Raw genomic sequence first — 21,172 nt, forward strand, 5'->3', positions numbered from 1 at the left:
TGGTGGTGGTGGGGGGTGTTCCGCCGGGTGCGGGGCGGCGCGGAGCCCGCAGCCGCGGGACTCGGGAAAGTTTCTCACTCTGCCCAAGCCAGCGCGGCGGCGGCCCATGCGCAGTGGTGACACGTAGCCGCCCCCCCCTCCCCCGGCCGGGCAGAAGGAGCGCCCGCGGGGGGAGGGGGCCCGCCGCGGTGGGAGCCGGGGGTGCACGGCTGCGGGGGACCCCGGAGGAGGGGGGGATCCGGGCCCCCTCCCCCGCCCGCCCGGTGCTCCACGTCGGCAGCCCAGCGCCCCAACTCCCCCTGCAGCCCCCCAGCCCAACCCCGGGGCCCGCACCCCCCCACTCCCGCCCCGGCCCCCTGCTCACCCTGCAGTGCACCCACCACCGGTCCGTGCGTTCGTCCGCCGGGAGAAGCCGGGACCTCCGCTCGCTCGCTCCCTCCAGGCCGGCGCCCGGGCCCCCGCGGCTATATAGGGCGGCGGCTCCAATCCCGCCCGGACACGTCAGACCGCGGCCGCCCCGCCCGCCGGCCGGCCAACGCCGCGCCCCCGCCCGCCGCTCAGAGAGCACCCCAGGAGTCGTGCCCAACTCCACGGGAGCTCGGCAGCCTTTGATGGGGGCGGGGGGGGGGGGGGCACTGGGAAGTCATTCGCCACCTTGGGAAAGCAGAGGCGGCGGCGGCTCCAGCGGTGGAGGTCCCGACACCGCCTTCCCACCCCGCGAAGAAACAAGCAGCCTTGGGGGACAACACGAAGGAAATGAACTGCTGGCCCCAACCAATGACAACTTCAACAGCTGCACGACAAGCTGGCCCAATGAACTCCCTCGGGGACACATCCCATGCCCCCCAAGTTGGCAGCACAAGCGTCCACTCCCTCATTTGCCTGCGGCCCTGGTCCTTGCGTCCTTCACTTCTCCGAAATAGCGCCGCTCTGCCCCCGCTGCCAACCTAAGCCCCTTCCGCCAGGCAGGCCCCCTTCCTCTAAGGGCTCTCTCAGAGTCCTGTATCTCCGAGGTCCCACAGGTCAGAACCGGGGCCCTAAACAAACAAGAGAGCAGAGTCCCCACCCTCAGGGGGCTTCCAGGGCAGGAGCAGAACCAGTCAGGTCTGCGGGGTTACTTTGTTCTCAAGAGCACAGGCTGGCGGAGGAACTCGCGGCTGTGGCAGCACCTGCGGTGAGCACAGGCCTCCATCGGGCGCCGCCGGGCGTGCAGGTCCGCAGGGCCAGGGGCCAGGCTCGGGCACCAGAGGTCAGGTTAGAGAGGCCCCCGGGGCTGGCTCAGCACAGCCTGTAGTCTCCACACACATGTTGCTCAGGTTGCTGGGATGCTGGTGGGAGCTCTGAGGGGCAGCAGGCAGGACCAGACATATTTTCTTAGAGGAATCCTGCCCAGGTATGTACACAACGCAAGGGGCAGGTGGCGGGAGGCCCACTGCACATGCTCAGCCTAAAGATGACAGCGCTTCCCACTATGGGCGCCCAGGCAGACGCACTGAGTGGACAGTTCGAATGGCAGCACCAAGAAAGGCCTTAAGGTCCTTATTAGTTGGACGTGGGAACGACGCAAGTCAAGAATGGCAGGGAGGTTCTTGGCTGCCCCCACGGAGATGGGGGGGGGGGCTGAAGGAGGCCGTCTAGATTGGTAAAGGGGCGTGCGATGCGAAAACTCAGGATATGACATGTGAGCTGCCCACTGGACAGTCAAGGAGGCCACTGCGTGCACAGGGTGAAGATCGGGGCGAAGCCTGCACAGCTGACAGAAGACTCGAAACTTCGTGACATCACTGGGGCCAGAATCCATGGAGCTGAGGACGTCGGCTCACCAGGATGGTACCTGGGCAGGTGGCAGCTCCTCAGGTCTGGAAGACTCTCCTTAGCATCCCCTTCGGTGCTATCATTGCAATTTGCAGGCAGTCTTTCCACAAGGATTAATTACCCAACCAGCAACCCAGACAAGTGCGTTCTGTTGTGTTTCTGTTTTTGTTCTTGAGGGCTCAGCACTAGAGAGGGGGATGAGGGGGGAGGAAGAGGGGAGGGATTCAGAAAAAGTAGGCGGGTCAAGGAGAGTCTAAGGAAGCTAGGAAGTCACCACAGAAGCTTGCAGAGTACCTGGTGCACCAAGGCCTCAAAAAAGCTGGACCAAAAACATATAATTAACAAAAGATATTAAAAATTAGGGAGTTCCCGTTGTGGCTCAGTGGTTAACAAGCCCAACTAGTTTCCAGGAGGATGCAGGTTCGATCCCTGGCCTCGCTCAGTGGGTTAAGGATCTGGTGCTGCTGTGAGCTGTGGGGTAGGCTGGCAGCTTCAGCTCCAATTAGACCCCTAGCTGGAAATTTCCAGATGCTGTAGGTGCAGCCCTAAAAAGCAAAACAAACAAACAAGCAAAAATCAAATGTTAAAACTGTGCTACAACGCATCCCAGGATGCTATGTGCTGACAATTACAACCAGTTTTTCTCCCTCGCAAGATTTACTACACAGTTCACAGGGACAAATGCTGAGACATCTGGGTCCAGCGATAGTCACGGCAGATAACGTGCAAACCCCTATGGGGAACATTAGCATGCGACATTTGGGTTTTTAGTCTTTAAGGGAACAGGGGAAAAGCTCTGGGCTCCTCAAGGCACAAGGTTAGAAAAGAGACATGATGCCCTGTAGGACTAACCCCCAGCAGTCATTAGGCCCCAGCCCACCAGCAGCCTACAGGATGCTTCCTTCCTGACCGCTCCAATAAAGGTTCAGCCCCATTTGTCCAAAAACCCCCAGCCCAGACCTGGAAGTAATCCAAACAGAAAGCAACCTGCTGAATCTCAGATGAGGCCCCAAAGAACACCCACAAATGTATCCATTCTGTAGAAAGTAAAAGTCTGAAGTTCAAAAAACATGTGAAATAGGATTGGACTCAAAAACCTCAGGTGACAGAATTATCAGATTGAGATGATTAAAAAAAAAACCTTAAAGTGACTAGAGACACAAGCCAAAGAGATAGCAATTTAAACAATATCAAGAGATGGCAAACTATTGCATTTGGAGTGGATAAGCAATGAGGTCCTGCTGTACAGCACAGGCAACTGCATCCGGTCACTTGCGATGGAACAGAATGGAGGATAATGTGAGAAAATGATATGTATGTGTGTGACTGGGTCACTAAGCCATACAGTAGAAACTGACAGAGCACTGTAAATCCACTACAACGGAGGAGTTCCCGTCACGGCACAGCGGAAACGAATCCGACTAGGAACCATGAGGTTGCAGGTTCGACCCCTGGCCTTGCTCAGTGGGTTAAGGATCCGGCGTTGCCGTGAGCTGGGGTGTAGGTCGAAGACGTGGCTTGGATCTGATGTTGCTGTGGCGTAGGCTGGCAGCTGTAGCTCCAATTCGACCCCTAGCCTGGGAACCTCCATATACCTCAGGTACAACTATAAAAAGCAAAAGAACAAAACAAAAACAACTAACCCCCCCCCAAAAAAAAACCCAAAATCAAGAGATGGAACAAATTAAAGCAGTGAAGAACCTCAGATAACAGGATGAGGAAGTCCAACATATGTCTAATACGAGGTCCATAAGAGAAAAACACAAAGAACAGAGAAGAAATTCAGAAAAATACTGGAGAAAATTCTAGAAGGCACTGATATCACATTTCCCACCTTTCCTCAACAGAGACAGAGCAGGTGGCTAGCAGAATAATTTAAACTATACCAAAACATAGAACAGTGAAACTTCAAAAATGGCCCAAGACAAGAGTAGACCTTCAAAGCAACTAGGGAGAAAAGACAGATCACCTATAATGGAAAATCAGAGACTGAGGGCAGACCAGTGACAGCACAAGGCCGACGAGGACAGAGAAATGACAGCAATACCCTATGCTGAAGAAGTAACGGTCAACTTAGGGTTCTATATCCTCTTTAAGAATGACAGAGACACATTCAGACTAAAATAAAGCAATTCCTATCTTTCTCTCTCTCTCTCTCTCTCTCTCTCTCTCTCTCTCTCTCCCTCTCTCTTTTTCAGGGTCACACCCGCGGCATATGGAGATTCCCTGGCTAGGGGTTGAATCGGAGCTACAGCTGCTGGCCTACACCACATCAATGCCAGATCTGAACCGTGTCTTCAACCTACACCCCAGCTCATGGCAATGCTGGATCCTTAACCCGCTGAGCAAGGCCAGGGATTGAACCCGCAACCTCATGGAAACTAGTCGGGCTTGTTAACCACTGACCCATGATGGGAACTCCTCAAGCAATTACTATCAATGGATAACTGCTAAAATAACTATTAAAGGACATATTTCAGCAAGAACATAATAAAAGCCAGAGACTTGCAGAAAGCAATACATAAGAAACCAGTAAACCAGATAAAAGTGAAATAAGAATTGACTATATACTAACAAGAACAATAAAGTCTGGAGGGAATTAAAAGACAGAAAAAACAAACTGTTTAATAAAACTTTCAAGCCAAAAACCAAACTTTCATTCAAATGGACGCTGCTGGCCATGTTGTAGCTCTCGGATCAGGCTGCAGGGTCAAAGGTATTCACCACGATACACATTATGGTTTGTTGGTTATGTTATTTTGTATTGCTAATTATTAAATAAAAGAGAGGGAAAAAAAAAAACCAAGAGGAAGCAAGAGAAGCAATTCAAAAGCAAAGCAAATGAAACACAAAATACAATGCCAGAAATGAATCCAAATGTGGCAACTATCTAAAGTTAATGCACTAGCCAGTCACAGAATCCAGCGAGAAGCTACTCGGGAATCCTACACCACGAGGACAGGGAGGTTGAAAGTAAAGGGTGGAAAGAATACTCCAGGCACATACTAACCAAATTACAGCTTAACTAGCTATACCATCTTGAGCTAAAACAGACTGTAGGATAAGAAGCATTATTGAGAACAAAGAAGGTCAAGAATAAAAAACGCAGTCGACTGATTATGTATGTATCTATAACAAAATACATAAAGTAAAACTGAAGGTTATTAGAAACTGACATAGCCAAGATTACAGGGAAAGACGGACTCAACTCTTAGTGACATAAATTATGAAGATGAAAAGTGTACAGAAAATTAGGAGTTCCTGTTGTGCCACAGCGGAAATGAACAGTGTACATGAGAATTCAGGTTCAATTCCTGGCTCTGCTCAGTGGGTTAAGGATCCAGCGCTGCCGTGAGCTGTGGTGTAGGCTGCAGACACAGCTCGGATCCGGCATTGCTGTGGCTGTGGTGTAGGCCAGCAGCTGTAGCTCCGATTCGACCCCTAGCCTGGGAACCTCCATGCGCAACGGGTGTGGCCCTAAAAAGCAAAACAAACAAACAAAAAGTACAGACAAGTAAAACTATGCAGGTAATAAACCTACTTTATTGGGTTTATGTAATTCTTTGCCAATGATCAGAATGGTCATTCTTTTGAAGTGTACATTTAACTTTTACAAAAACTGGCCAAAAATAATACTATAACATTCTATGACAATCAATTAGAAGTCGAGTTGAAATTTTTAAAAGCCTGGGAGTGCCCATTGTGACCCAGCAGAAACAAATGCAACTAGTATCCATAAGGATATGGGTTTGATCCCTGGCCTCACTCAGTGGGTTGGAGATCTGGCTTTGCCATGAACTGTGGTGCAGGTCTCAGATGTGGCTCGGATCCTGCACTGCTGTGGCTGTGGTGTAGGCCAGCAGCTGTAGCTCCAATTTGACCCCTAGCCTGGGAACTACCACGTGCCATGGGTGCGGCCCTAAAAAGAATAAATAAATAAATAAATGACCTGGAAATCTAGAATCTTGTGTCTAAATAACCATGGGTCAAAGAGGAAATCTGAAAATATTTAGCACTGAACTCTAAAGCAGTTATATATCCAGACTTGTGGCGTGAAGCCAGAATGTTACTTAGGGACGAATTTATAAACGTAGCCATCATATTAGTGAAATCTGTGTAAAAATTAACTAGCTAATCACCATCTTCTAAAATGAGAAAAACAACAGAATAAAAATAGAAAGATAAGAAATTAATGCAATAAAAGACATACACCACAGAGAATAAACTGAGCCAAATCTAAAAAGACTAGTTAGATCTCTGACAGAAATGATCAACGAAGAAAAGCGAACGGGTAAAAGTAGGCAATACTAAGAACTCAAAGGGGATCAAAAGCCATCACAGCAACTCTGCAAAATCATACAAGCAGTCCATCGAGAGAAGCACTACCAGAAACTTAGAAACAGGTGAAACAGGCAATCTCTAGGAAGTTATCCAAACTAAGTCCATTAAAAATGGAAAGTTTAAATAGCCAAACTCAGAGAGCTCATCACGGCTTGGTGTTTAACACATCCCACTAGTATCCGTGAGGACATGGGTTCAATCCCTGGCCTCGCTCAGTGGGTCCAGGATCCAGTGTTGCTGTGTGCTCTGCTGCAGGTCGAAGATGCAGCTCAGATCTGATGTTGCTGTGGCTGTGGTGTAAGGCCAGTGGCTACAGCTCCAACTAGACCCCTAGCCTGGGAACCTCCACATGCCAGGCCACATGCGACTGCTGTGGCCCTTGGCCTTTTCTGTGCTGGTTGTTATATTCATAAAAAGTGTATTTGTGGGGGTTCCCGTTGCAGCTCAGCGGTAACGAACCCAAGTCATATGCCGCAAGTGTGGCCCTAAAAAGACAAAAATAAATAAATGAATAAAGGTTGTCTTTCCAACTCACTTACAAAGCCAGGAAGCTATACCTCCCAGACAAGGAGAGTAGGAGAAAAGAACGTGGGAATTTCATCTAGGTATTTAAAGGCTGAAGCCTAAAATAATCTAGCAAACTGATCCAGAAATGTAAAAATAAAAATGTAATATATAATAGTAAAGTCAAGTTTAATTAAAAGATGCAAGGTGGGAGTTCCTGTCGTGGCTCAGCAGTAATGAAAATTTCCAAATCTGATGCAAACTATAAGCTAAGTTTCCAGAAGTTCAATGAGCTCCAAACAGAAACAAACTCACACCAGCACACACCGTAATTAAATTCTTGTTTCTTTTTTTTTTTTTAGGGCTGCACCCTCGGCACATGGAGGTTCCCAGGCTAGGGGTCTAATCAGAGCTCTAGCTGCCAGCCTACACCACAGCCACAGCAGTGCCAGACCCTTAACCCACTGAGCAAGGCCAGGGACTGAACCTGCAACCTCATGGTTCCTAGTCGGATTCGTTTCTGGTGTGCCACGATGGGAACTCCCATAATTAAATTCTAAAATCATGTTGCAGGAGTTCCCCTTGTGGGTCAGTGGGTTATGAATCTGACTAGAATCCATGAGGACATGGGTTTGGTCCCTGGCCTTGCTCAGTGGGTTAAGGATCAGGTGTTGCCATGAGCTGTGGTGTAGGTCGCAGATGCAGCTTGGATCCCACGTTGCTGTGGCTGTGGTGTAGGCCAGCAGATGCAGCTCTAATTTGGCCCCTAGCCTGGGAACCTCCATATACCATAAGTTCGGTCCTAAAAGGACACACACACACAAAAAGACCAAAAAAAAAAAGCAAGCAAGGTGGTACAATACCAGAAAAACAGATTAAAGTAATTCACCGCGTCATTAGCACTGGAGGAAGAATGATTTGATCACCTCACAACATTCAAATAAAGAATCTGAGAGGTAACTAGGACCACAAGGGCACACCCCCACTGAAAGTCCTCACAGAAGCATTCGTGTCAGGGTCACGTCGGGAAGACAGGTTGCACGGAGTGGCTTAGCTCTTCCAAGCCGCGTGAGAGTCTAGCCAGGGAAGGAGGACTGGAAACGAAGTCCCAGTGTCCATAGACACACAACCGCCTACCAACCAGGTCCAGGAGGGCCTACACACACGCCTTAGAACCATTTCAAGAGTCCAGGACGTTTTCTGGGAAGGAGATGAGTACACACAATCAGCCATGTTCTGAAAACCAGCGACAGACTACAAATGGGGCCCTGCCATGTTCACCTACATAGGAAGGCTTCATCATACAGACCGCACTCTCTCCCCGCGAGGCTGAAAGCTCAATGCAAATGCAACTTAAATCCCAAGAGGGGCATCTGATGTGCACATATATAATTAACACATATTTGCTATTAATATATATTTCTATATATAATTATCTTATAATTCTGCATCCTAAAACAATATATACACACACACAATTTTTATTTTTTAATTTTTTTTGGTCTTTTTGTCCTTTTAGGGCCAAACCCTTGGCATATGGAGGTGCCCATGCTAGGCGTCTAATCGGAGCTGTAGCCACCGGCCTATGCCAGCCACATCAATGACAGATCCAAGCCGCATCTGTGACCTACACCACAGCCCACAGCAATGCCGGATACTGAACCCACTAAGCGAGGCCAGGGATTGAAGCCACAACCTCATGGTTCCTAGTCGGATTTGTTTCCGCTGCACCACGATGGGAACTCCCACACACAATCCTTAGAGTGATTAAATACACAATTTTTATTTATTTATTTGGGCTTTTTAGGGCTGCACCTGTGGCATATGGAACTTCCCAGGCTACGGGTTGAATTGGAGCTGCAGCTGCCGGCCTACATCACAGCCACAGCCATGCGGGATCCAAGCCGTGTCTGGAACTACACCACAGCCCACAGCAATGCCGGATCCTTAACCCAATGAGCGAGGCCAGGGCTTGAACCTGTGTCCTCATGGATACCATGTGGGTTTGTTACCGCTGAGCCACGACGGGAACTCCTACATATCCAATTTGTACGTCTATACCAACCGTCACAGAAGAGGTCAAGGGCCACGAACAGCTGACACGAGGCCAAGGAAAAGGAGGTGCAGAGGACTTGCCCCCCCCCCCCCCCCAGTGCAAGATGGTCCGGCTGCAGCAATACAGGCCATGTGTGCTTCTGCAGGGAGAGGCCGAGGACACGGAGCAGGTGAAAGCAGAGCCATGGACCTAACAGACAGCCGCCACTCCATTAGAGGGGACCTCAGGCGTGGGCTCCACAATCAAGGCCCCTGGGGAAACTGATTATCCAGATGAGAAAAACCCTAGGTCCCCACTTCGCACCACTCACAAGGCAGTTCAAGCCCGCGATGCAAACACCGTGACAGACCCTCTCACTTCTAGATACACACTCCAGAAGAACGCTCTCTCCACGTGGGTAAGAGAAACGTACATATCCGAGTTTCCTCCCTGGTGGCTCGACAGGTTAAGGATCCAGTACTGTCACTGCTGTATCTCGGGTGGCAACTGCGGCACAGATTCTGTCCCTGGCCCTGGAACTTCTGCATGCCACAGATGCATCCAAAATAAATAATTATTTATTTGTGTTTAAAAAAAAAAAATCACATCACATTACTGTAGCAACAGCCAAAAAATTTGAATAACCTGTCAATAGACAAATATAAGCTGTACCTGACCGAAGCTCCTTCAGGCAGGGCCATACTGAAGGGGCCAGGAGGAGCACTGGACCTGGGGACACCCCTGGGGCCACGGAGCGCTCAGGTCTGCTCCTCGCTCAGTAGCCCTGTGCCCCTGTAGGAAGCAAGCACCAAGGGACGGGGTGTTTGCCGCAGTCTGTGCTCCCTACGGAGTGCGGCGTCAGGCCAGGGCCAAGAGCATCTTTTATTTTCACTCCTCTTGACAGCTGAGATGTACTCGTCTACTCCTTTTATGAGTGCACGTAAGCTGCAGTGTCCCTGATGCTAGCGACGTACAGATGAGTGCCTGGCCAGGCTGCCCTGTAGCATCTTCTACAGTAAACACGGAAAGAAGGAGGTTCCTTTCTGTGGCTCAGAGACCACATACATGTTCACCTCAGCAGCTCTGTTTCCCCAAAATACAGCAGTCCACGTTCAGACGAGAAACAAGCAGCTATAGTCTGTGGGGTTCTTTTTTGTTTTGTCTTTTTGCCTTTCCTAGGGCCGCTCCCGCAGCATATGGAGGTTCCCAGGCTAGGGGTCTCATCGGAGCTGTAGCCACCGGCCTACAGCACAGCCACAGCAACGCGGGAGCCGACCCACATCTATGACCCACACCACAGCTCACAGCAATGCCGGATCCTTAACCCACTGAGCAAGGCCAGGGACTGAACCCGCAACCTCATGGGTCCTGGTGGGATTTGTTAACCACTGCGCCAGGAGGGGAACTCTATTATAGTCTGTGTTTTCATTTCCATAACTGTGAGTGAACTTTCTCCACTAACATGTGCCACTTCTTTTTGGGCCGTGACAGGGTAACTTAGAATTTCCTTCAATGACATGTATCTCTCTCCACAATGTAAAGACAGGTACCTTCACCCAGCTTTAGCTAGGCCACGGCCAGTGTCTCGTGAGAAGAGGCAGCGTAAAGAACTCCGCGCCTGCTGTCAGGACACCTGGTTCAAAGTCTTGCTCGATGCTCTCTGGGTTACCCTACCAGCCGTCTAAGCTCTGACACCCACACCTCCCACTTGTATAAACTCAGGGAGCCTGTGTAAACTGCTGCAAAGATGAGGAAGACGGCTGCTCTACGGCCCACTGTCTGGAGAGATTAGAACTCATTTAGCATAAAACTCTACTCCATTCATCTTACAGTTTCGGAGATAACCAGCAGCATCTTTATAAAGATGAGTGAGAAACAGTATTTAGAGTGTAAATCAAGAACAAGTGTCAGACAAATAATCCTTTTAACTCTTTTTAAAAAGCCGGCGGAAACAGATTCAAAGATTCTGAATCCAAATTCATGGTTACCAAAGGGGAAATGTAGGGTAGGTGGGACTAAATTAGGGGGCAGGGAGCTCCCATCGTGGCTCAGCAGAAACAAACCCGACCAGTATACCCAGTACCCATGATGACGCAGGTCTGATCCCTGGCCTCTCTTAGTGGGTTAGGATCTGGCCTTACTGTGAGCTATGGTGTAGGTCACAGATGTGGCCTGGATCCAGTGTGGCTGTGGCTGTGGCTGTGGCCGGCAGTTAAAGAACCAATATGAGCTCTAGCCTGGAAATTTCCATATGCCACGGGTTCAGCCCTAAAAAGCAAAAAAAGAAAAAGGCAGGTGGGATTGACGTACACACACTGCTATAATAAAACAGATGGGTGACCTGCTGCACAACACAGTGGAATCTACTCAATAGCGTGTAATGACTCTATGAGAAAAGAACCTAAAAAAAAACAGATGTATGTATAACTAATTTACTTTGCTGTACACCTGAAACTAACACAACTTTCTGTCAAGTATACTCCAATTAAATTTATTTTAAAAAAAAAAGGCAGATAGGACAAAGGCTGAGTTCAAAAGGGTAAGTTAATGGACTTCCAGGGAAATGAAATGAAACACTACTCTAGAGAGCCATCCTGGCCAATACGTACTGGCAACACGTGCCTATGGACCCTTGAGATACAGCCAGTTAGAACTGAAGGAGGCGGAGTTCCCGTCACGGCACAGTGGTTGACGAATCCGACTAGGAACCATAAGGTTGTGGGTTTGATCCCTGGCCTTGCTCAGTGGGTTAAGGATCCGGCGTTGCCGTGGGCTGTGGTGTAGGTTGCAGATGCGGCTCGGATCCCGCGTTGCTGTGGCTCTGGCGTAGGCCGGCTCCAGCTCCAATCAGACTCCTAGCCTGGGAAGCTCCATATGCCACGGGTTTAGCCCTAGAAAAGATAAAAAATAAAAAAAGATTAATAATAATAAATTAAACAGAACTGATGGAGGCTGTACGTCTCAGACACACACTGGGCTTTGAAGACTTGGTACAACAATGGGAAGCGTCTCCTTGCTGAGTCCGTGTTGGTCACCTGAGGAAATGCCAACATCTCAGACCAGGTTAAACACCACGCACGACTGCAGGCTTCACTTCTTACATTTTTAAGGTGGATACTGGAAAACTTTTAACTGTACATGTAGCTCTTACTGAACAGCAACGCTACAGCACCAGTTTTCCAAACCAAAGCGGAAATGCAATCTTATTAATAAGCTTTCTTGCTCTGGCTGCCCTGTGGCATATGGTGTTCCCGGCCAGGACCAGATCTGAATGGCACTTGTAACCTACACCACAGCTGCGGCAATACTGGATCCCTGACCACCTGTGCCGGGTCAGGGCCTGAATCCACATCCCAGTGCTCCAGAGTGGGAACCCCCGAAAACTAGTTCTAAAGAAAAATCACAAATCATTATTATAAATCTCTTGTTTTAATGAATAAGTTTAGGTTGGGGAAAAAATACAAAATGGGTACTTGTCTTCTCGACCATAAACAGCCAGAGGCACATGGCAAAGGGCACAGTCTCCAAGACCCCAAGAAAGGAGTGGCCGAGTGTAGTTTACAGTATTTCTTCCAAACACTCTAACAACCTATTAAAAAAAAAGAAAAAAAAAGGCAAAGGCTACAAAAATCTTTCACAGAAATGTGGGAAACAGGAGTTCCCATTGAGGCTCAGTGGTTAATGAACCCGACTAGCATCCATGAGGACACGGGTTCGATCCCTGGCCTCGCTCAGTGGGTTACAGATCCGGCATTGCTGTGAGCTGTGTGTAGGTTGCAGACAAGACTTGGATTTGATGTTGCTGTGGCTGTGGTGTAGGCTGGCGGTTTATAGCTTTGATGCAACCCCTAGCCTGGGAACCTCCATATGCCGCCAGTGTGGCCCTAAAAGACAAAAAAAAAAAAAAAAAAAAATGCAGGAAACATTTAATTTGTACCAAAAAATGCTATTTGCAGGCAGGATGAGACTCAACATTTCACCTCCCAAATTGTCGAAAATAAAGATGACAGAAAAGGTGTGAGCACACTATGTGAGTCTGAGTGGGCTCAACATGCAATCTGATTTCACACTGTAATTCAAAATACGAGTTTTCTTTGACTCAGCAATTCCTGCTTCCAAGAACTCCTCACATACATACTCATATATATGTCCAAAGATAACAAACATATAAATTAAAAAAAAAAAAAAAAAAAGAACAGAGTTTCCTTTACGGCTCAGCAGTAATGAATCTGACTAGAATCCACGAAGACACAGGCTGGAGCCCTGGCCTCGCTCAGCGGGTTAAGGATCCGGCATTGCCGTGAGCTGTGGTGTAGGTCGCAGACTCGGCTTGGATCCCGCAGGGCTGTGGCTGTGGTGTAGGCTAGCAGCTGTAGCTCCAATTGGACCCCTAGCCCGAGAACCTCCAAATGCCGCAGGTGCGGCCCTAAAAAGCAAAATAAATAAATAAATTTTAAAAATTTAAAATAAAACAAAAATAAATACAAAGCTTGGCTGATTTTTTTCCATCAGAAGAGACTGAGGAGACAAGGCTGGCAGCGCAGTCTCATAACTGAGCCCACCCAAGACCAGGCCTCCACTCCCCCCGCAAACTGTCACTGACCCATTCTCCCCAGTGGCCATCCTGAACCCCAGCGCCACCTGTGACAGCGGTGCACTTGCTCCCCAACCTGCTCACACCAGTTTTGCTTGGTAGGTAATCACATAATATAGAAATAATACAGAGTTCCCCTCATGGCGCTGTGGAAACAAATCTGACTAGGGAACCACGAGGTTGCGAGTTCAATCCCTGGCCTCGCTCAGTGGGTTACAGATCCGGCATTGCTGTGAGCTGGGTGTAGGTTGCAGACAAGACTTGGATTTGATGTTGCTGTGGCTGTGGTGTAGGCTGGCAGCTGTAGCTCTGACTGGGCCCCTAGCCTGGGAGCTTCCATATGCCACGGGTGAGGCCCTAAAAAGACCGAGAAAAAAAGACAGAGAGAGAGAGAGAGAAATGTTTCTATGAACACTAAGTCTACCACACTGAAATTCTCCCTAAACCAGTCTGCTTTAAAAAAAACATGTCGGGTGAGAAAAATCCTTAAACCCTACATTCTAACTACTTCATAAGTGTTTTAAATTCTTTCCTTTTTTCTTTTCTTTTTTGCCTTTTAGAGCCTCACTAGCAGCATATGGAGGTTCCCAGGCTGGGGGTCAAATTGGAGCTACAGCTGCTGGCCTACACCACAGCCATAGCCATGCAGGATCCTCAACCCACTGAGAGAGGCCAGGGATCAAACCTGCAACCTTACGGTTCCTAGCAGGATTCGTTTCCTCTGCGCCACAACGGGAACTCCAGTGTCTTAAATTCTTGATGGCACCTGAGAGAAACTGATGCTGAAGGTCCCTGATGACGTCCTATGAGTTTGGTTTCTGTAAGAGACTATGCAGGATGCAGTCAGCAGGCCTCAAACACCCAGAGCCCTGCCTCAAATGGTCGGTGAATGAGGTCCCCGCTTACTTCACACACCCAGCATCCGTGTCAGAAAAGGGGCAGCTCCGCATTGTCCTGACATGTAGCCAGCTGTCTACACACGAAGCGTCTCTAGAAGGGTAGACAGCCGCTGAGAACACGAGAGCGGGCAGGAGCAGGGTCACAGGATCGGGTACCGACAAGGGTCAGTGCCAGGTAGAGAAGGGGCTGCACTTACTGACTTGAAGAGACAGAAACGTCATGAAGTGGGGAGACGAGCACTGGTAAGAGCACCTATTTCATATACCGCTTCCCCCAAACTGTCGTTTGACAGGTGCTAAGCATCCACGAGCGGAAACGTGGGCGGTGGGCTCTGCGTGACATCGTGCGCCTCGCTTCTGCCACAGAGACACCCCCACTGGGAAAAGGAAAGAGAGGCGCCGGGAAGCACAGCCGAGTGTGGAGACACTGACCCACCACGCAGCACAGGGAGGGCCGTCTACTCGGCGTCCGTAACAACCGACGCGGGAAAGAAGGATGGACAGATGTACACGGAGAACTGAATCACTCTGCTGTCCATCGCCTACACGCGAATAAAACTCTTTTAAAAAAGAGGTGCCATTACGTAGCATTAGTCGTTACTAAACGAGTGAAGGGCGGAGTCACGAGCATTTTCTACTGGGCCACGGTATCAGCAAGAAGTCTGAAGGCAGCCTCCTCGTGGCTAGTCTCTTTGTCAGGGACGGCTGAGCGCAGAGGGTGAGACTCCACACGGACCCACGGAAGCCCTGGGGACGCGGCAGGCACCTGGGAGCTGACTCTCAGCCTCTGCAGAGCAGCACAGAAGGGCTGAGCTCCGCCAGCTGCGAGGACACAGTCGGGAACTACGAGTGCAGACGCCTGGCACCTCCGCACAAAGACCAAGTCCCCGAGAGGGGCGAGCCTCGCAGCCCGCCCCCCCCCGGACGTCCTCCCACCGGGCCAGGTCTGCAGAGAGGACCCCTCAGGTCTCCGACTCGCAACGTCTCTGGTGGTGGTGTCAAGGAAACCAGTCACTGCTTCCAGGTGGAGGGCGTCCGTGACGTCTCTGAGGCCACACTGCAGAGCAGTCCTCCACACGCAGGTTCCCTGCCACAGGCTTGGAGGCCCCCGTCCCTGCCCTGACCGTGGGGACATTTCCAGGAAGAGAAGCGTGGGGATGCAATGGCTGTGGAGGGGCGCCGGCAGTCTCCCCCGTCCTACGACTAAACTACAATAAACAAAACAATTCTTAGTTTGACCCAAGGCAATAACTTATACCTGAAGGTATTGTTTTTCCTACGAGTGACATAGAAAAGTTCCATGAGCTAGAACGACTTTAGCTCATGTTTACAAAAGCTTTGCTATGGACACAAAGACAGCTAAAGGTATGGGGGGCGGGGATAATAATAATTAGAACCAGCCCGGTCCAAAGAGAATGCTTTTCTACCAAGGAAGAAACGACGGTCGCAGAAATCAGGTCTCCAGCTTCAGAGACACCCGCCTGTACCATGCTCTCCAAGAACTTAAAGCCAAGCTGGAGGAGCACCACGAGCATCGAACACGGCTTCAGGGGCGACACACAATCACACACATCTACACGTTTCTAATTCTAGGAGGCATCGCTGCTTCTGCAGTTTGCTAGCCAGAATGTGTTCTAAATGTGGATAAAGGAAAGAACTCCTTTCTCCTTTCTCTCCAGTTGAAACTGTATTTCAAAATAACAAGAATTGATAAGGGAGACCTTCTTGATATAAAAATGCCAACAAGGAGAGTTCCTGTCGTGGCGCAGTGGTTGACGAATCCAACGAGGACCCATGAGGTTGCGGGTTCCGTCCCTGCCCTTGCTCAGTGGGTTAATGATCCGGCGTTGCCGAGAGCTGTGGTGTAGGTCGCAGACATGGCTCGGATCCCACGTTGCTGTGGCTCTGGTGTAGGCTGGTGGCTACAGCTCCGATTCGACCCCTAGCCTGGGAACCTCCATATGCCGCAGGAGCGGCCCAAAGAAATGACACACACACACACACACACACACACACAAAAAAAAAGCCAACAAGTAGCAAAACAACTAGAAAAATCTTCATTCCGTGATTGCTAACTGCAGGCTAAATAAATCATGGCCCCCAAAGATATCCAGGTACTTAGCCCTGGAATCTGTGCATGTTACAAATGAATGAAGTTAGAAATATTGAGACGGGAAGATTATCTGGGACTATACAGATGGGTCCCAACTGAACCCTAAAATCATGTGCTTTAAGATAGAGAAAGGGGCCACAAGGAAAAGGCAAGAAATGGATTCTCCCCTAGCGCCTCTAGAAGGAAGCTCCGCTGACACCTTGACTTAACCCCAAGGAGACTGATCTCAGCCAAGTCTGTAGCAATTTGTTAAATCAGCAATAGGAAACTGCCAGTGAAACAATGGATACAAGGAAAATGGCTGTTAAGCCCATGAGACAATTGGCCGATCACAAAACAAACTTCACAAAGGACAGAACCAGCCTGCTGACCCTTGTCTTCACCACTCACCTCTAACATCACGAAGAGAAAGACAGCCTGACACGAGCCTCCCGGCAAAAGGAGGCCTGAGGTCCACAGTACAACCTACGGCAACTGTGCAAAATAAATCGATAAATAAAAGCAAACAAAAACCCCAAACCAGTTAGGCATCTAGGCCTAGTTACTAGTTTACAGGGAAGATGAGAGTCAGAGAAATACAACACATGCCAATGCAAGTTAAAACAACCAAATCCAGATTGTGGGAAAACCCAAAGCAAAAATGGCCCCATTGCTTTCATAAACGAGTGGCATTTTTTTTTTTTTAAGAGAAAAGGGAATTGTTATAGATTTTTAATTGTTTATAGATTTCCTCTTTAATGCAGTGGGGAGACTTTTCTTTGGAGTTTGTTTGATTCAAACAAACCAAGTATACAAACATTTTGTGATAGTTGACGAAAACTGAATACAGAACAGACACTGGGTGATATTAACAAAATAGAGTTAATTTTTAATGTATAATTTCTCAAGGTCTCATCTACTGAAGATACACAGTAAGTATTCACGAGTGACATGAGGCGTGGGATTTGCCTTAGGACACCCAAACTCAACATTAAAAGTATGCCTGGCAAGTGGGGAATAAGCAGGGAAAGACAAAAATGGCAAAATGCTGGCAACTGTTAAAGCCAAGTGGTAGGTGGATGAAACATCAATATTCTCTTCTATTTTGAGGTATGTTTAAAAGTTTTCCTAGCAAAAAGACTTAGATCAAAGAGCACTACCTATCAAGGCCTACAGGATGCTACCAAAGCTTTACTCTGAGGATGAATCAAATTTATAAGGAAAAATGCAGATAAATGCACTAAAGCATCAAAATCAAAATGGAAAGAGAAAATCAAAGAAAGTACACAGAATAAACAAACAAAAGAAGAACTGTTGAAACAGAAAGCAAAAAACAGGGAGTCCTGTCATGGCTCAGCAGGTTAAGAGCCTGACTAGTATGCATGAGGATGCGGGTTCAATCCCGGCCTTCCTCAGCTAAGGGTTAAGGATCTGGCATTGCCGTGAGCTCTGGTGAAGGTCGCAGACGTAGCCTGGATCTGGTGTTGCTGTGGCTGTGGTGTAGGCCAGCAGCTGCAGCTCATATTCAACCCCTAGCCTTGCAACTTCCGTAAGTCACTGAGGTGTGGCCCTAAAAAAAAAAAGGAAAGAAAGAAAACGAAAACAACAAAACACACCTGGTTCAGTCAATCAAAACCATAATCAGTTTATCTGAAAAAAAGCAATTAAAGAGCAATTAAGTCTTTCAAGTCCGACAAAGACAAGGAACTAACACACAAAGAATACAAGCTCACAATGATACAATACTATCCTTACCTAACACTGAAATAAGAATAAATGTTACAAATAGCAGTAATTATATCTTCTGGTAGCTCCCAAGGAAGTAAGAGTGTCTCTGCCCCATGGGGGGCCCCGTAAATTATTTTTGTACCTTACTGGCATTAATTGGGTTCTGAGTCCGTTAGGGGACCAGTAAAATAGGCCAGGAGCCACAGGGATAGGCTACATCTATCACCCACAGCCAATCAGGGTCCATCCACACAGCTGGGCCGCTTCATCCAAAACATGCAGCGTATACTTGGGAGAAAGGATGGCTCCCCAGAGGAAAATCCCCAGCGCATTATTTTGCCTCCCCAAAATAATGAGTGCATGCTGCAGAGAAGAGATTACCAACTATAAGCCAGTTTACAAACATGTAAAATTTTAAACAAAATATCAGCACGGGAGTTCCGTCACAGCACAGCAGAAACAAATCCGACAAGGAACCATGAGGTTGCGGGTTCGATTCCTGGCCTCGCTCAGTGGGTTAAGGATCCAGCATTGCTGTGAGCTGTGGTGTAGGTTGCAGATGCAGCTTGGACCTGGTGTTGCTGTGGCTGTGGTGTAGGCCCGCAGTTGTAGCTCTGATTCGACCCCTAGCCTGGGAACCTCCATAAGCCTCGGGTATGGCCCTAAAAAGACAAACAAAAAAATACCAGCCCAATAAATCCATTCTAAACTTGAAAGAATGAGACACCGTGACTAAGTAAGTCTGTTTCAGGGATGCAGTCAGGATTCAATATTAGGTAGTGTATATATCTCACATTACAGCTCAAAGGAGGACAAATAAACATACACACATCAATGACAGACGGCCATTTAAAAATGCCCAAAAGACTGATGAGGCTGCTGTGAGCTGTGTGGGTCGCAGATGTGGCTCGGATCTGGCGTGGCTGTGGCTGTGGTGTAGGCCGGCAGCTGCAGCTCCAATTCCATCCCTAGCCTGGGAACTTCCACATGCTGCAGGTGCAGCCCTTAAAAAAAAAAGAAAGCAAAAAAAGATTGATGAGGCTTATTATTAGCATCTATTTCCTGCTTCCTCTGGAATGTAACATCAGGAATAGAGAGAAATGGCCATATGAAGAATACTTCCCACAAGTAAAACACACCATTATTTAGTGAAAAGCTAAAATCATCCTATTAAAATAACTAACAAACCAGCAACGATGTCTACGATGGCCAAAGACCGTCAAACATGTAACCTAAGGAGAAATAATTAAGAGACAAATGCCACTGTTTGCAGAAGACCGTCTGTCTAGAAAGCCCTTCTTTATAATGAAAAGCTAGGAAAACTGAAGGCAAGTTCAGTGTTAGCACAACAACGCACACACTAGATGCCTGAACCATGGCGAAGTTCCAACGTTCAGGAAACTCAGCACAAGGATGTCTGTTTTCTCCAAGTTCATCTACAGCCCCAGGGAAATGTCAAATGACACCTGCGGTTTGGCTGGACAATGGCCACCCAAAGGTATCCGGTCCTGGTATCTGGAATTTACGTGTCACCTTACCTGGAAAACAGTCTTTCCAGATGTGACTGAAGATCTGGAAGAGAGGACCCTGGATTATGCGGATGGGTCCTAACTGGCATTACAAGTCTCCCAAAAGAGAGGCAAAGAGACACAGTGCGGAGGAGGAAGCTTCTGTGACGGAAGCCGAGGCTGGAGCCACCCGACTGCAAGCCAAGCAATGCGGGAGCAGCCAGCGGAAGCTGGAAGGGGCAAAGAACGGCTTCTCCCCTAGAGCCCCCAGAGGGAGGTGGCCTTGTCCACCTCAAAGACCTCTAGCCCCCAGATGTCAGAGAGTAGATTTCTGCTGTTTCAAGGCAGCCCTAAGAAACAATGTCCCAGTAGGTTTTCAAATATGTACACATACACATATTTGAAGAAATATCATATATATGATTCCAAAATTCACCTAAAAAGAAAACCTTGGAAAAAAGGGGAGGGGGAAAAAAGGGCAGAGGCGGGGTGAGGACAGAAGCAGAGGACCTAGTGCACCGTGAAGCAACAGCGATCAGTACTCGGCGGTTCTAAGAAGAAAGCAGATACATGAAACAGACTCACATGTATTTCTCTTTTTTTTTTTTTTTTGTCTTTTTGCTATTTCTTTGGGCCGCTCCCGCGGCATATGGAGGTTCCCAGGCTAGGGGTCGAATCGGAGCTGTAGCCACCGGCCTACACCAGAGCCACAGCAACGCGGGATCTGAGCCGCGTCTGCGACCTACACCACAGCTCACGGCAATGCCGGATCCGTAACCCACTGAGCAAGGGCAGGGACCGAACCCGCAACCTCATGGTTCCTAGTCGGATTCGTTAACCACTGCGCCACGACGGGAACTCCTCACATGTATTTCTGAGTTTAGCGTTTGAAGCAAGTGCCATTCCGGCTCAGCAAGGAAGGATGAACGAGGCAACGAACGGAACTGGGTCCATCTTCAAAAAATTATAAAGATTGATCCCTACCTCACATCACACACCAAATAAATTTCAGCCAGACCAGAGACCTGGCGGTTAAAAAAAAAAAAAAAAAATCAAGCCTTGAGGAAGAGGAAAGCCTGAGTTGTGAGGAGGCAAAAGCTGCCTGATGACACAGACGGTAGATGCCATCCAGGACCCAATGAAGGCTTAGCATTTTAGGAAGTTAGTATAGACTAATACAGAAGCTAGACTACAGCGTTTCTGTTCGGAAGACTCCAGAATAGGCTAGGACACAGCAACACACTCATAGAAAATTAACACACCGCACATAAACACCAACAGATGTGTCATCCCCACTCAACCCTCATACTACGCGATCAACAAAAGTGACACAGACTTTGAAATGGCAAGGACAATAGTCTACCTGAAAGTTGAAAATGTGTAAAATTAGAAGGCAATTTAAAAACCCATAATAGGAGTTCCCGCTGTGGCTCAGCGTTAACAAACCTGACTTGTAATCATGAAGAAGCGGGTTTGCTCCCTGGGCTGGCTCAGTGGATTAAGGATCCGGTGTTGCCGTGAGCCGTGGCGTAGGCTGGCAGCTGTAGCTCCCATTCGACCCCTAGCCTGGGAATCTCCATATGCTGCATGTGTGGCCCCCAGAAAACAACCCCCACTGAAAGCAAAAGCATGCGATAAGAGACACACACAATCCAA

At 48.5% G+C, this 21,172-nt stretch overlaps 1 protein-coding gene across 5 annotated transcripts in view; it reads right to left on the minus strand.

Annotated features, from left to right (window-relative positions):
* Window positions 1-21,172, minus strand: part of HDLBP (high density lipoprotein binding protein) — a 67,737-nt gene that overhangs the window by 33,161 nt on the left and 13,404 nt on the right. Inside the window, exon 1 of one of the 5 annotated variants that reach the window (XM_047773998.1) lies at window positions 365-476. The exons of 3 other annotated variants lie outside the window; for them this stretch is intronic. The gene's annotated coding sequence lies outside the window, so the exon portion shown is untranslated. Of the gene's footprint in view, window positions 1-364; window positions 477-21,172 lie in introns of those variants that run through there. One more of the 5 variants, XM_047774000.1, reaches the window with a different exon arrangement.

The sequence above is a fragment of the Phacochoerus africanus genome, chromosome 3 (assembly GCF_016906955.1).
Source record: "Phacochoerus africanus isolate WHEZ1 chromosome 3, ROS_Pafr_v1, whole genome shotgun sequence".
NCBI classification, from domain to species: Eukaryota; Metazoa; Chordata; class Mammalia; order Artiodactyla; family Suidae; genus Phacochoerus; species Phacochoerus africanus.